This window comes from Marmota flaviventris, chromosome 4 (genome assembly GCF_047511675.1).
Source record: "Marmota flaviventris isolate mMarFla1 chromosome 4, mMarFla1.hap1, whole genome shotgun sequence".
Taxonomy (NCBI): Eukaryota; Metazoa; Chordata; class Mammalia; order Rodentia; family Sciuridae; genus Marmota; species Marmota flaviventris.
In genome coordinates this window covers 45356825-45371032 of record NC_092501.1, presented here as the reverse complement: position 1 = coordinate 45371032, position 14208 = coordinate 45356825, and the positions used below count along the sequence as shown (strand labels likewise).

At 58.1% G+C, this 14208-nt stretch overlaps 1 protein-coding gene across 4 annotated transcripts in view; it reads left to right on the top strand.

The window, feature by feature from the left end:
- Zmiz1 (zinc finger MIZ-type containing 1) overlaps positions 1-14208 on the top strand; it is a 219662-nt gene that overhangs the window by 78146 nt on the left and 127308 nt on the right. For 3 of the 4 annotated variants that reach the window (XM_027931447.3, XM_071611136.1, XM_071611134.1), the window contains exon 4: positions 5047-5127. The exons of the other annotated variant lie outside the window; for it this stretch is intronic. The gene's annotated coding sequence lies outside the window, so the exon portion shown is untranslated. The remainder of the gene's footprint in view (positions 1-5046; positions 5128-14208) is intronic. 4 annotated transcript variants of the gene reach the window in all.

Genomic DNA, 14208 nt, shown 5'->3' with positions numbered 1-14208 from the left:
AATGGATGATTGAATGACTGAATAAGTGAACAAAGAACTCCTGGAAGTCACGTTGCAGCCCCATCTTGAAAAGGAGAGAACCTAAGCAGGAGATAGGTTAGATCCTTCCTTCCCTGACTTGCACTCTGGGTCCCCAGCGGAGCCAGAGTGTGGCCCCATGTTTGCATAGAGTGTCTTGGGTCATAAGCTTTGCACACATGGAGGTGTCTGTGAGAGTTCAGAAGCAGATGTTGCTATCTCCCAATGTCCAGAGCCACCAGGCCTGGCATTGCCACCTCTCCAGCAGGTCAGCCAAATGCTGCCTGTCTGCTCCTCCCACAGGTCCTTGCAAACTTTCCAGCAAGAGAGAGGAAGGCTGCAGAGCCAGGGGCCTGCTGAGCGGCAGGGCAGGGCCGGGCTGGGCTTCCCTGGGCTGGGTGCGGCAGACTGTAGAACAGTTCTCAGGGGAAGTGAAGACAGACAGGGTTACTGACCCAGGGCACCTCGTGACTCTAAGGCAGCCCTGCCCAGGAGTTTCCCTGGACCCCAACTACCTGCTTGCCAAGTCTGTCTTTCTTATCTGCTCTTTGAAGCCAAATGTAGTGATTGCTCTGTGGTAAAATGGTTCAGAGGATGTCCAGCCCTCCCCGGAGCACTCACGGCTCCCCAAACCCCTGGGCTGGACTCTGCCATGCCTGGAATGAGGACAGGGTCGCTGTCTCATGGCTGAAGGGATCACCCGGCACCCGGAGGAGAGAAACACCATCAGGATGTTCTGGACATTCAGGGAGGGGAAGGTCACTTGAGGGACTCTCAGGGAAAGCAATGTGGAAGAGGTGGTCCTTTGGACATCGAAAGATGGACAGGGCTCTGAGGGAAGCCACGGCGCCACGGAGATGCATGGTTGGGGGTGCCTTATGGGCTGAGGCCACTGGCTTCTGCCTCTTTATACCGTGTGGCCTTTGGGCTCTGCTGGGCATTTTCTTTTCTGTAAAGTGGGACCCTCCTTCTCCCTAATGATGGGGTTGTGCCAAGGTGGCGCAGTACAGCCCTCGCTGGTAGGCAGAGGATCTGCCCTGTTGTTGGCAAGCTGATTCGCTCTGTGTGTGTGTGTGTGTGTGTGTGTGTGTGTGTGTGTAGAAGGAGAGAGGAGCTCTGAACCAAGGCTCTCATGTGGCATCAGCATAGCCCCTGCCCCAACCCCCACCCTGGGCAGCCCAGGCCTGGCCAGCTGTGGTGTGCTGACCGGTGCCCCAGCAAGCGCCAGCACCCACAGCTCTCCAAGAGTAGTCTGGGATTCCTGGAGTCAGTGAGTGGCCAAGGGGTGACCGAAAGCTGCCTGCCCTGTGTCTAGCAGGCCTGGGTCTCCACCGAGGCCCAGGAGCCCAGTCCGGCTCTTCTCCTGGGTCTGGATCCCCAGCCCCCAACTTGGTGAGGTCAGGGAACATGTATTCCAGGAATGCAGGAGGCGGGCGGCTGGCCCCTTTGGATGGGTTTGGATAACCATGGGGGTAAATATTTGCCTTGCTGCTGGAGCCAGCTCTGGCCACCAAGGGAGGGCAGTCCCTAGGGTCATGTCAGGGGATGCACCTCCAGGTGGGTCTTCAAACTAAGGAAAGCCTTACCCTCTGGAGAATGTGTGGGGACAGTGGAGGGGCTCCCGGCCCTGGCCACAAGACATGCAGCCATTGGGTCCCTCTGTGAAGTGGAAACAGCTGGCCAGTCTAGCCCAGAGATGGAGAGTCAGTGTGGCAGAGCTGCTTCAGATCGGCTCAGCCGTGGGAGTGGCAGTTGGACCAGGATTGGTAGACCCCCCTAGGGAAGGTGGTTCTGATGTCCACGTGGCTGTTTATGACCTTGAGCAATTAGTTACTCACTTCCTTACATTTCCACAGTCCCCATCCCCCACACTCTTCCTGAATGCCCCCTGTGTCTGCACAGCCCACAACCCCAGGGCACAAGGTACACAGGGAATGAGAAGAAAGAGTGACAGAGCAAGGGAGTGGCTAAGGAGCTGAGCCCTGAACTCTAGGCTCAGGGGGCGCCATTGTCTCTGCCCAAAGGACCACCCTGGAGCCATCTGACCCCTCCCCCTGTAATGGTCCAGAGCTTCCTTAAGGTGGAGGAGCTGGAGGAGAGATGGATCTCCATCTGGAAAGGAGGTGGGGTGTCTGAGAGGCTGAGCCACTTACTTGAGGTCACCTAGCAATAAAGAGCAGAATAGGGGTCCAGACCAGCTATACCCACCCTTGCCCCCTGGCCTCACCACACTGGCCAGGCACAAGGCTCCGGCCCAGAATGTGGACTTACCCAGGTGTCATCACCCCAAGCCTGCACCCAGTTCCTCCTAAGGGACTCTCGGAGAGGGTGGAGAGGGGAAGGCAGGTGGTAGGGGAGCTCATCTTAGTCCCGGGATAGTCCCTACCCTTCAGTGACCTCTGCCTTGTCCAGGATCTAGCCTGGTCACTCCTTGGGCATGACACCTCCTGCCTTGGAACCTCACTCAGGATCCTGATCTGCAAAATGGGCATCTGTCCTGCCTGCCCTTCTCCCAGGGACTTCAGACACCCACAGCCGCCTCCTCCTCCACCAGGGTCCCCCTGCCCAGTAAGAGTCCTGAGCAAAAGGCACCCATGAAACCCCCTCTGGACATTGGGGCCCAAGGGATGCCCACAACTCATCGTGGTCCCTGAGGCTGAGGCTGCACCTCTCCGTGGCTCAGAGGCCCTGAATTTAGGAAGAGAACAGCACCTTCCAGACCCGTGGTGTTTACCCTCTAGGCTGCTCTGGGGGACACACAGCATCTGCCCCCTTCTCCCCCTGGTCTGGATAGGTGGCCAAGCCCACCCAGGTTGTGAGTCTCAGTGGAGAGCACCCGCAGGGCTGTGGGTGGGAGCACTCTATTACTTCCGTGTCTGGGCTCCTGAGAGTCCCCTTCCCTGGGGTGAGGGCCACCAGGGCCCCCAGGCTCTGAGCAGGTCTGCTGAACAGCTCCCAGGGCTGACAGGAGGAACAGAGCAGGGGCCGGGACAGAGCGCTCACCCACCTCTCCATGGTTCCCACAGGCTCCTTGTTGACGATGTGACCTTAACAAGGCAGAGTCTCTGGGCTCACTTGCCCGTTCTACCTCACGCCAGTTCTCTGAGGGTTAAAGGAAATATCTCAGGCATAACCCACAACACAGACTCCATAATGTGAATCTCTTACTCCTGACTTTTCCAGATGGGAGGTCCAGTGCAGGCCCACAGTCCCTGACCAGGGCCTGCGTTTCGAATCCTCTACTATCACTGTGTGACTTGGGACAGGTTCCTTCCCCTCTCTGGTTTCACCTGCCCCACACCAAGGGACTGGAGCTGCAGGGGGCAGTGAGGCCCATGTGTGTGTGTACCAGGAGCTGGAGAACCCTGAGTGGACAGGGGTGGGCATTGTTCCTTGAGGCCTGGACCAGGTTCACTGAGTAAGCGACGGCTTTCCAACTCTGGCTTCTCTCTCAGCTGCTGGAATGATGATCTTCTCTTCGTCAGCAGCTCTGCTGGCCAGCTCGCCTTCGGGGACGCTGAGGTGGGGGAGGTGGGGGAGGCAGGAGACTGATTCCTGCCCCAGCCAGTGACTTGCTGTGTGACCATGAACCCTCTCTGGGCCTCGGTATCCTCCTCTGTGAAATGGGAGAATTGGGGCCATGGAGTCCAAGAGTTATTTGAGTTCTTGACCCTGGGGCTTGGGGACCCAGTGCCCCATAGAGCCCAATGCTGACCCCTTTGAGGTAGTCCATGCCTTAGCTGGTGTGCAGCGGGTGCTGTGCCCTGTGTTACCTTAGACCATCTATGCATCTCTCTGGGAGGACCCTAATCCCCTCCATAGTTGAGGCAACTGATGCAGAGAGGTTTAGGATATGTCCCAACCACACACCCAGTAAGAGGGTAAATCCCGGGTTGGAACTAATGGTTTTTATCACTGAGTCCAAGCCTCAAACCCCAGACCTTGAAACCAGGGCCTCCTGTGTTTCCCTGTGAGCCTCTCTTACTGGACATGGCAGGGGACTCAGGTCTGAGGCCTCCACCTGGCCCCGTGGCCTGTGTAGAATCCAGAGTGCTATGGCCCCTGCATGGCCTCTCCTGCTGCTAGCCATGGCTTCCCTCTGAGACACGCAGCTTTGCAGGCCCACAGTCACCGAGCCAGGCACTTTCCCAGGGGGACTCAGATTCAGGGCTCTGCATCCCACTGATGCCCACCAGCCAGGCCTCTGGGTCTCACTGTCCTGGGTTCCTACGGGGCGGTGGGAGTGGGTGGCATGTTGGTGGAGCATTCAGGGGGTGGGCCAACTGGACACCCTCCCAATAAGCCCAGGCTACCAGCAGGTCCTGCAGCTTCTCCCCACTTCCTGTGTCCTGAGCCATCTAGGGCCATGCCCCTTAGATGCTCAGACCCTCCTGTGGCTTCCCTCTACCGTCTCTGTGATGGGCTCTGCCTCCCCATCTCCATTCACACCACCTCTCCCCCCATTCTCTGTATCCCTCCCACTCTCCAGTTCTCCACTGACCCAGGCTTCCTGCTCCTATCTCAGACTCTTCAAATATACTGTTCCCTCTCCCTGGAATGCTGTTCCCTGTAGCTTGGCCTGCTTCTCCCTGACTCATCCTCAAATTCACTTCCTTAAAGAGACCACCCTGTATTTTGCTGGGTGGCCCCTGCATTTGTTCTTCCTGGCAGGCATGACTTTGAATCGTTTTATTCCCTGCTCACTGTCTGAGTCCCCACGAGGCTGGGGACCACAATCACAGCACCCAGTGCTCATTAAATCTGTGTTGAGTGAATGAGTGACGTCACCCTGTCTCCCTGGATCCTCCCACAACCTTGAGAGAGAGACTGGGAGTCCATCTGGACCCATGAGGAAGCTGGAAGGAGGGAGCCTGGGAGCGTGTCCAGGTCATGCTCCTTCAAGTTCCCGTTTGTCAGAGGGGGCTGATGGGACTTTCCTGGCCATGAACTTCCTGTAGACAACAGCTCTTGCAGCATGGTGAGTGCCCAGACCCTGGCACTGGACCCTGACCACCCCTCTCATTGCAGGAGGATGGAGCTGGAGTGAAGTGGAAGGGCTGCCAACTGCTGACCAGCACGTGGGACACTAGTGACTTGCAGATCACAGAGGTAGGCCTGCAGCCTAGCTGTCCTGATTGGAGGACAGGTGCTGGCACCTTTGGGGACTTCAGCCCTCGTGGGTGGGATTGGGTGCTGGCGATCTTTGCTGGAATATCATCGTGCCATTGTGAGTGGGGCCCTGGACCCGGCGTCCCAGGGTCTCTTGTCCTGGCTGTGTCTCCATGACTAGGGGATGGAGTGGGGGTGCCTGGGGAGAAGGGCAGACCTGGCATCCCCAGTCTCTGTCCCTGTGTACACTGCTCTGAACCTCCTGGGGCTGGGGCCCCCCCATGGAGAAACGAGGCAGCCACTCAGGAGGCCTGGGCGGCAAGGTGGCATGTGCCCTAGCACAGGTGCCCACCTGAACAGGCCAAAGGGGGCGCTGAAAATCCCGAGTCTAGCACTTGTCCACACTGTGATCCTGGATGGTTACCCCGCACCTCGGGTTACCCATCTGTCTGATGGGGAGGGGAGCCCCCACTGTCATGGTGAGGGAAAAATCACACTCGCAGAATGTTTTCAAGGATGCAGGGACCCTCTCTCCTCCCCACAGCCTCCCCATCCCCTTCCCCCTGAGGACCCACCAACACCAGGATAGACATGCACTGATCACCTTGCTGATGAGGGGCTTGGGGTCCCTCAGGGGGCTCCTGAGAGTGGCTGAGCCTCCAAATAGGACTTAGGACCTGGTCATCATCATGTCTCATCACAGGGTGGCATTTCAGGGTTGATCACCGTTGGCCCTACGTCCAGGGGCAACCTGTTCGATCCCTGTTTACTCTGCAGCTCTCAACCCAGTGTGGAGACCCCTTCACAGACATGCTTCCTTGGCCAGAATGCTTTATCCCAAGGTGTCATTACCCCAGGGATCAGTGTGGGAAAGCAAGTAGCTCTGCTGTGACATGTAGGTTTCACTTGCTGCCCTCAGCTTCTCCGAGGAGCCCGGTGTTCACAGTGGACCCCAGGCAGGGCAGAGCCAGCTGGGCTCGGGCTCTGGAACCAGCGAGGCGGGCTTCATCCCCTTCCTGCTGCAGGAATCCCCGCTCCCTGCTCCTCAGCTCTCTGCTCTTGGGCAGGTTCCTTCTCTGCGGTTAGAGCCAGTTTCCCACCTGAAAACGCACTGTTTACGACACACTGTAGACGGCGCTGCTCCGAGGCCGCAGAGAAGCTGTGAATCCTTTCCAACATTACAGTCCTGTGAGCTTCGTCCCAGGCACTCTGCTCCCCACAAGAGTCCCTCGAGGAGGTTTGTTTAATGCCTCATTCTCTAGAGGCTTGGTGTGGTGAAGGGACCCCTAGAGCTGTAAGTGGGGAGTGGGGATTTGAACCGCAGTCCGTGGGAGCTAACCGGCTCTCGTGGCTCTAGAGAGGTGGGGCCACAGTTGCCTGGCCCAGTCCTTCCAGCTGGCTGCTCTCTGGAGCCAGGGGTGGCCCCCACTGCAGATGGCAACTCCCCTCCCCCTTGGGGACTGCTGGCAATCCAGCACAGCCAGGGGAACCCACTGCTAATTGTCAGGTAACCTTTAAAATTCTCCTTCACGGTGGGTTCTCTTTTCGGATGTTTTTCAAGGTAATTCATTCCCTTTCCAGAAATTGCCAGTGGCGGAGCATTAGGCAGCTGGTAATTAATCATAGGAGCGGCTTCGAGTATTATTCTTTAAAAAAAGAAAAAGAAAAGAAAACAAAGAGCAGAAGGCTTGATGGGAAAAGAAAACCACTCCAAGGCAAGGTGGTAATCAATACTTCCGGCTGGGGTTGGGGGTGGCAGATGGGCAGCCTTCTCCATTTTGTCCCAGGGTTGGTAGATGGTCAGTGCCCACAGCAGCATGAGGTTCTGCTCTTGACCATGAGCTCCTTGCGTGACTCTGAGAAGTTGCTGCCTCTCTCTGGACTCAACTTTGCCATCTGTAAAATGGGTGAAGGGTGAGCCATAGACTAGAGAAGCATATTAACAATTACCCTGGAGCCGTGCACACTGCTGATATTTTAATGAGTGCATAGATGGTTATCTGGGTCTCTGAGGAAGTGGTAAAGGCTACAGCTCTGTTATAATGTGGAGCAACCGCCAGGTTTGATGGGCCAGTGGTGTCACTTTCCAAACTAAGGAGGAAAGGACAGTCAGGCCCACTGGCCAGGAGAGCTCGGACCACACAGTGGCAACCCTACTGTTTCCTTGGCTTCTTCAAACGCAACTTTGCAGGAGTCTGAGCTGTCTGGAGATTTGTTTTGTTTTGTTTTAAGATTCCTCTTGGGGAATAGTGAGTTCTCCAAGGGCACAAGCTGGAGTTGGGGTTGCTCAGGGCATCCAGAGGGCAGATAAGGGGCACGGAGCATCCCTGAGTGCCAGGGCAAACATGAAGCTCCCTAGGACAGATGCCAGAGAGTCTAGAACGGCAGGGAGAAGTCCCTCCCTCCCAAGCTCTTTCCCCGAGGCCCCCAGGGAGGGCTGCAGGGGGCACTGTCCATGCAGGACACTGATACTGTCCTCCCTCCTTTGGCCCCACTGCATGGGCACCAGGGCACTGAAGAGCATCAGGGGAAAGACCCAGGCTCCTTAACCAGGGGGTTCTCCAGCTGGGACTAGAGAGGGGGACGGGGGGGTGCAGAGGGCCCTTGTCTGGGAGTAGGGGCCTCAGACATGGGCTCAATGTGCCCTCCCCAATTCCCTTTTCCTCCCTAGAATATGGGCCACAGTCTTTAGGAGGGAGGCGCAGCTGGGGCATGTTTTCCAAGCCCTCCCCTTGAAGCCCCCTCAGCTGCCTGGGAGCCAGGGGTGGGCCTGACAAAGCCCAGCTTCCCCTTAGGAACTTCTCCCTCTGCCTCTACTGCTGGGCTCCGGTCCTCCGCCCAGACACCCAGGAGGGACACCGTGGCCCTAGTGGGAACTAGAGTAGGCTCTGAACTTGAACTTCAGCTGTGTGAGCACATGTGCGCTGGGGTGAAAAGGTGTGAGGGTGAGGTTGTGGTGTTTCAGGGCCATGTACAAGGTCATGTGAATAAGCCCGAGTGGTTCAGGGACAGGGAAACCTCCAGGTCTGTCGAGACTACGCCTAGGCAGCGCCTCATTAAGACCCTCACACCAACTCCGTACTCAGACTGGCTGGTGGGCCCATGATGAGGGTCAGCATGGGGGTAAAGGTGGACTCCCAAGGGACCCCAGAGGAGATAGCATCCAGGCCTGAGTGTGCCGGCCTCCCTCCCACAGCGGACAGAACAGGCTTTGGGTGTCTCTAGGGTGAAGCCTGGATGGGCCCAGCAAGTGTCCGTGGGTGGGCTGGGTCTTCTAGGGGAGTCCTCCCAGCAGCCAGGCCCAACCTGGCCCTGTGGCTTCTGTCTGGGCCTCGGGCTGCAGGCGGTGCTGTGTGTGTGTGTGTGTGTGTGTGTGTGTGCGCGCGCGCGCGCACGCGTGCGCCTGGGCTCTCCTGGGTGCAGAGCCATGGTCCTGCCTCTCCCTGGTGTCTGTCTCCTCTTCCTCTCTGGCTGTCCTGCCCAGCAGCCCCCGTCTGCTGCTCCCTCCTCAGCACGGCCCCCTCTCTCTGGAATGCGTCCCTGAGCCCCAGGGCCTCCCACCTCTGCTGCCCTTTCCCTCAGATCCTCTCCTTGCCAGGCAGCCCTGTGGCAGGTCTGCTGTGTGTCACGCCCTCTGTCTTCTCCGGCATTGAGACCTCCGGGCTCCCAACTCTGCCATGTTTATCCTGCAACACACCACTGCCTCCCTCGCTCCCTCCCTCCCTGCACTTTGGAGGTGTCCCAGGCAGCTCCCCACACCCCCGGGCCTTCAGAGCAGTGCTCTGTGTGTGGCCAGGTGGTGGGGGCACCAGGTGGCTCTGTCCCCTCCCTGGGGATCTTGACCTGCTCTTCAGGCCACTCGGGGTGGAGATGGATCTCGCAGCTCTGAGCTCAGGCCCAGAGCCCACCCACCCCAGGGCTGCGCACCTCTCAGGAAACAGAGGGGCCAGTGCCCACCAGCAGGGGCCGTTGGAAAGCTGGCGTTCCCCTGCAGCATTAATGAAATCCCTGCTATAATTAGCAGTGAGGTGTGCAGGAGCTGGCCGCCTGGCGGGAGCCTGTGTATGCTCATGAATAAATAAATTGTCCTCTCCTGAGGGAAGAGGGAAATGGAGGGTGGGCTCCCAGGGAAACGCCTGCCTGGGGGTTCTCAGTCACCCGGATGCCCTCTGAGGAGCTCTCTCCATCCCAGTCCCTGGTCAGCATCTTCCTGGAAGTGCCCACTATGTGCCCGGCCACTCAGCCTAGTATGGGAAGTTGCCACCATCTGGCCACCGCCTCCATTCCCAGCCACATCACATGCCAGCCTCCACCAGTGTCCTGGGGTTGCAGGGACCCTGCCCACCTGCTGCACTCCACAGCCCTCCCGCCCCCTGCAACCTCCCGCCTGCCGCGTGCTCTCCCCTTCCCACCTCTGCCCCTGGGGTCCCTGAGCACCTGCTCCCTCCCATTCTCTCCTCTACTCCAGGCCCTTCCTCCTGGCGCTTTTGGAGCCCTTGAAATTACGCATGGGGTGGGCCGCTGTGTTGTTTCTTATTGACCACGTATTGGGGTGATGATATACTAGATACGCAGGGAAGATGTTTTACATTCTATTTGCCATTCTGAGTCTTGGAAATCTGGTGTGTGTTCAACACGTATGCATCTCCTCTTTGTTCATCCACCACGGGGCCTTCCGAGTGCCTGGTAGATGGCACAGGCTGGCAGGGAACAGCTTCCTACTTTGCAGTGGGGAAACTGAGGACCGGAAGAGGGTGTGTGTTGCGGAGCGCAATTTCTCTCTGTAGGCTGCCACTGCTCCAGCACAGAGCCAGGCACTGAGGCCATAAAGACAGATGGAGGCAGGCAGGACTGTGCCTGGACCCCACACGATTGACCCTCCCTGTGAATAGGGCTTGCGGTGAGCTGAGGCTGGCCCCCACCTCATCCCCAGTAGCCCCAGTCCAGGGCAGCCCCCCACACTGTGCCATCCTGGCCCTCCCTCATTCCTCCCTGCTTCTAGATACTGAGCACAGAGCAGAGGAGGAGGAAGAGAATTGCCTCCCTGGAGTCTGGGACTGACCTGCCAGCCTGAAAGGGTTCTCCAGAGATGGGGTCTCTCTGGGGGAGCGGGGTGGCAGCAGAGCAGCCCCCTTCCGGAGCCAATTTTCTTCTTTGTTGCTTGCAAACCCCCTCCGGCTGCACTTGGCCGCGGGCTCCATTTACAGCTGCCTCTCTTGTTTGCCTCTGCCCAGGCAGCGAGGCAGGGAGTCATGGAAGGTTCAGGTGCTGAGCCGTCTCCCTCCATGGGGCTGCGGCCACTCTCCCAGGGACCCTCCTCCTCCCTCCAGCTGCAGAGCTTGCGCGCACTGAGCCAAAAGCCCCCTCTTTTTCTCCGCGTGCTCTCCCATCTCCCTCAGCCCCTGCACCCGTGACCTTTCCTTTCTTCTGCTTCTTCACACCAGCTGCCTGCTGTCTGCCCCACTGGACCTAAAGGTCCTCTGAGGCTCAGGGCAGGCTCCGGGCCGCATCCTCATCTTGGTTCCTGGCGCTCCAGGGCTGGAGGGCAGCAGAAGCCTCAGCACTCAGGCTGTGTACCCTCGGCTCCCTACAGGGACGGCAGAGGTTTTATCTAGTATGCTGGTTCTCTCAGAGCTTGATGGGCTGGGTTAAGAAGGGTTCTGGGGCTTTTGTGTAGACTGTGAAAAATAGCATCAGGCACCATGAGGGGTGCACACCTGCCCTCCCCACTCCCCTCCCTGGGCACCGAGTTCTCAGTTCTGGGCTGAGGAGGCGGGAAGAGACAGTGACCTCAGTGTGATCCCTACCGGTGACCGTCCACCCTGGCTGCTGGGTGAGCTGCTCCCCAGAGAACCTTCCAGAGCCCACGGTGAGCTGACTGGTTAATGGAGAGAGGGAATCTGTGGTCTCCAAGCTTCCAGAGACTTTCCCCTCCCATCTGTCTTTCCCGATAAGTGCATCTCACCCTCTTCGGTTCCAGTTTGGAAGCAGCACATCTTGCCTCGCATCTGTTCAGGACCCTTCCTCATTTCCCTGAGGCATCTTTAGGGGCTACTTTTGGAGCCTAAGGGAGTGTCTCTGCTTCATAACCTCCGTGGAATTTTCTCCCATGGTGCCATCTCCATCTGGCCTGGTCTAACCTGAGCTCCATCACTGGGTGGCCCTGTGAGCCCTCTCTAGCCTCAGGCCCACCCAGACTCCCCATCTCATTCACCCATCCCTGCTCTTCTCGCTACTGGGGAGCCAGCTCTACACCCTGCACCTCCTAGCCCCCTCCTGCCCAGTAGCTGCAGGGTGGTCAGTGATTGAGCCAGGAGGACTTTGATGACCTAGAACCTGCAAACAATCTGGAACACTTTTTCTCTGTGTGAAAGAAGCATCCTTTAGGAAGCTCAGCCCGTCCCCAGTCACAGCTCCAGGAGGGCTGACAAAGGACTTCCCATGCTGGCCGCAGCTCTTCCAGTAGTTGCTCAGACACCGTTACATCCTTATAAATTCAGGGTGGTAAAGGACACAGTAGGGCATGTGGTTACACTGTGGGTGTAGGGACAGAGCTCTGGGTTTGAATCCCTGCTCGGCTACTTCTCAGCCGGGTGAGACTGGACAAGGTGATTTATCTTTGGCTCCCCTCTGGTTTCTCCTCTGTGAAGCCAGGAGTGGAAGAATGGAAAGCAGCCGGAGATGCCCGGGTCCGTGGCCCCTGCTCACTGTAGACTGATCCTCTTGGGGGGCTGACTCCGCCCCCAGACAGGAGCATTCACTTGTGGTTGGCATCCATCAGCTCTGGTAACCAGATACTGCCCTCCTGAGAGACACGGGCCCCTCAGTCCTTTCTGAAGCTTTCAAATGGGAATCTTGGGGATGACACTTCAGGACAGAGACAGTGTCGGCCAAGCCTGCCAGCACACACAGCCCTTCTGGGCTAGCTTCTGGCTTACATGCAGATTCTTGGGCTCTCTCCTGTGGTCTAATTCTGTGGGTCTGGATCTGGACTCGGGTCTCTGAAGTTTTAACAGGTGCCCCAGATAATACCTGTGGTCAGGCCAATCTGATACGTCAGAGCCTGTAAAGGGGAGCTGGACTAGGGGCAGGGCCCTGGATGGTGACGTGACCCCACTGGCATAGGCAAGGCCTGTCCCTCCTCCTTCTCTTGAGATCTTATGGTGACCTGATGGGCCTACCCTGACGTCCCGAGGGCCAGGCTCCTGAGGTCAACTGTGGGTTTCTGCCCCACTCCTTTGGCCACAGAGCATCCGGCCTCCCACCAGCCTCAGAAACCAAGAAGCTATCCCCTGGGCATGATGTGCCATTTAATGGCCAACCTCTGGGGCCTTCCAGTGACCCTGTAGCTCATCAGGCGTCTGACGACTCCACTAAGATCCGAGAACTTTCCACAAGCCTGGCGGACCGCTCGTCTGGAGCTGGCTGAGGGGGGCAGGGTGGGGACAAGAGTGGAGCGGGGTCCTTGGACTGAACTGAACTGAAGGATGGCTCACAGAGCCCTTTCCTGTTACAGGTAGGGAAACTGAGTGGCCTTGCCAGACCACCCAGGGAGAGAGCAGGGGACACTTTGCATCTCTGGGCCCACAGTCTGGTCTCTGGGCTGCACTGTACTCCAGGTCTCCCCTCAGGCTACCTGGGGTGGGCAGTCCCCCAGATGGTAGCCCTAAACTTCTGCAGCCCTGGGAAAAGACAGGGCCATGCCACGAGGGGGGCCAAGGAGCCCCCTGCTTCAGACCTGGTCCCTTCCTTGACCTGCACTCTCAGCCTAAATCAACTGACAGTGATTCAGGCCACTCCCCTCAGGCCACTCCCGGTCCCCAGGGCAGCCCATGGAGGGTGTCTAGAAATACGCCTGCAGAGGGCAGTGAGTAAGCAAGAGAAATGAAAAGGCCCCACACTCCCTTCCCACCCCCATTGACACTCATGGCACGCAGGGTAGTCAATGCCCAGAGAAGGAAAGGCTGGTCCTGTCCTAAGGAGGCTTGTTTGAGGCTGGACCAGCCATGACAAGTGACAGAGAAGGACTTATCCCCCAGGCCTTCATCCACTCCCACCTGGGTGATGTCACGGCCTGGGCCTAAGAGTCTGTCTGGGTGGTGCTGTCACCAGATGCGGGGCCAGAGCTCATCTGACCACAGGCATCCTGCTGGCACAGCCTGCCCTGGGTGTGGGGCCACCGTGGGTGGCTTCATCTCTCCGGGCCAGTATCCCCAGCTGGGTGCCGGGTACAGGTCCCATTCCAGGCCTCAATACAAGTCACCCCACCTCCTTGTACTCTCCATCTGAAGGTAGCGGTATGTAGTAAGCACCTACTCTTTGTATGATTTCATGCTCAGCTCTTGGGGCCAACAAAAAAGTAGACCTGTGCCAGCCCTCCGGGAGCTCGGCGTCTAGGTCACCGTGTAAGCTCGTGCAGGAGCAGTTGGTGATACGTGGGGCCCATGGAGCCGTGTTGAGAGCACAAGAGGAGGGGCCTTGGGGGTAAGGCTGGTGGCGGGCTTCCTGGAGGAGGCCGACTAGAGCCAACTGACACTCAGCCCTCCAGGATTTCAGCTGGGCTGGGTTGGGGCCTTGATAGCATTTGTACCAGAGCATGAGTAGCCACACACCTGCTCTCTCCTGGGTAGGGAGTGACAGAGTGGCCTCCCAGACAGTGGGGATGGACCCGTGTGGTGGAGGTGGCCGCAGATCAGGCCCAGTGCATGGTAGGCCATATGCCTGTTAAGTAACTGTTCTGTAAGTGTCGTGGGGACGAGCAGCATGTCACCGGCACTCCCTAAATGCAGACTGAACGAAGGGTACATAGCACACACCCACCTACCTATGCAGCAACTGAGAACCAAGCCAGGAAGCAGCAGGGACTGGGACAGAATGTACGTGTGAGGTCTTGGGGACAGGATGGCTCCAAGGACAGCTAATTCAGCAGAACCTAGGGTACCCTGCCTGCCAGGGCGTCCTCCAGAGATCTGCTTCTCCTTCCTGAAGGCCCATTACGGCACCGGCTGAGCAGGGCACTCAGGGCCCAGCTGCAGAGTGGTAGCAACATTGAGGGCTTGTCCCAGAGATACCCACCCATCC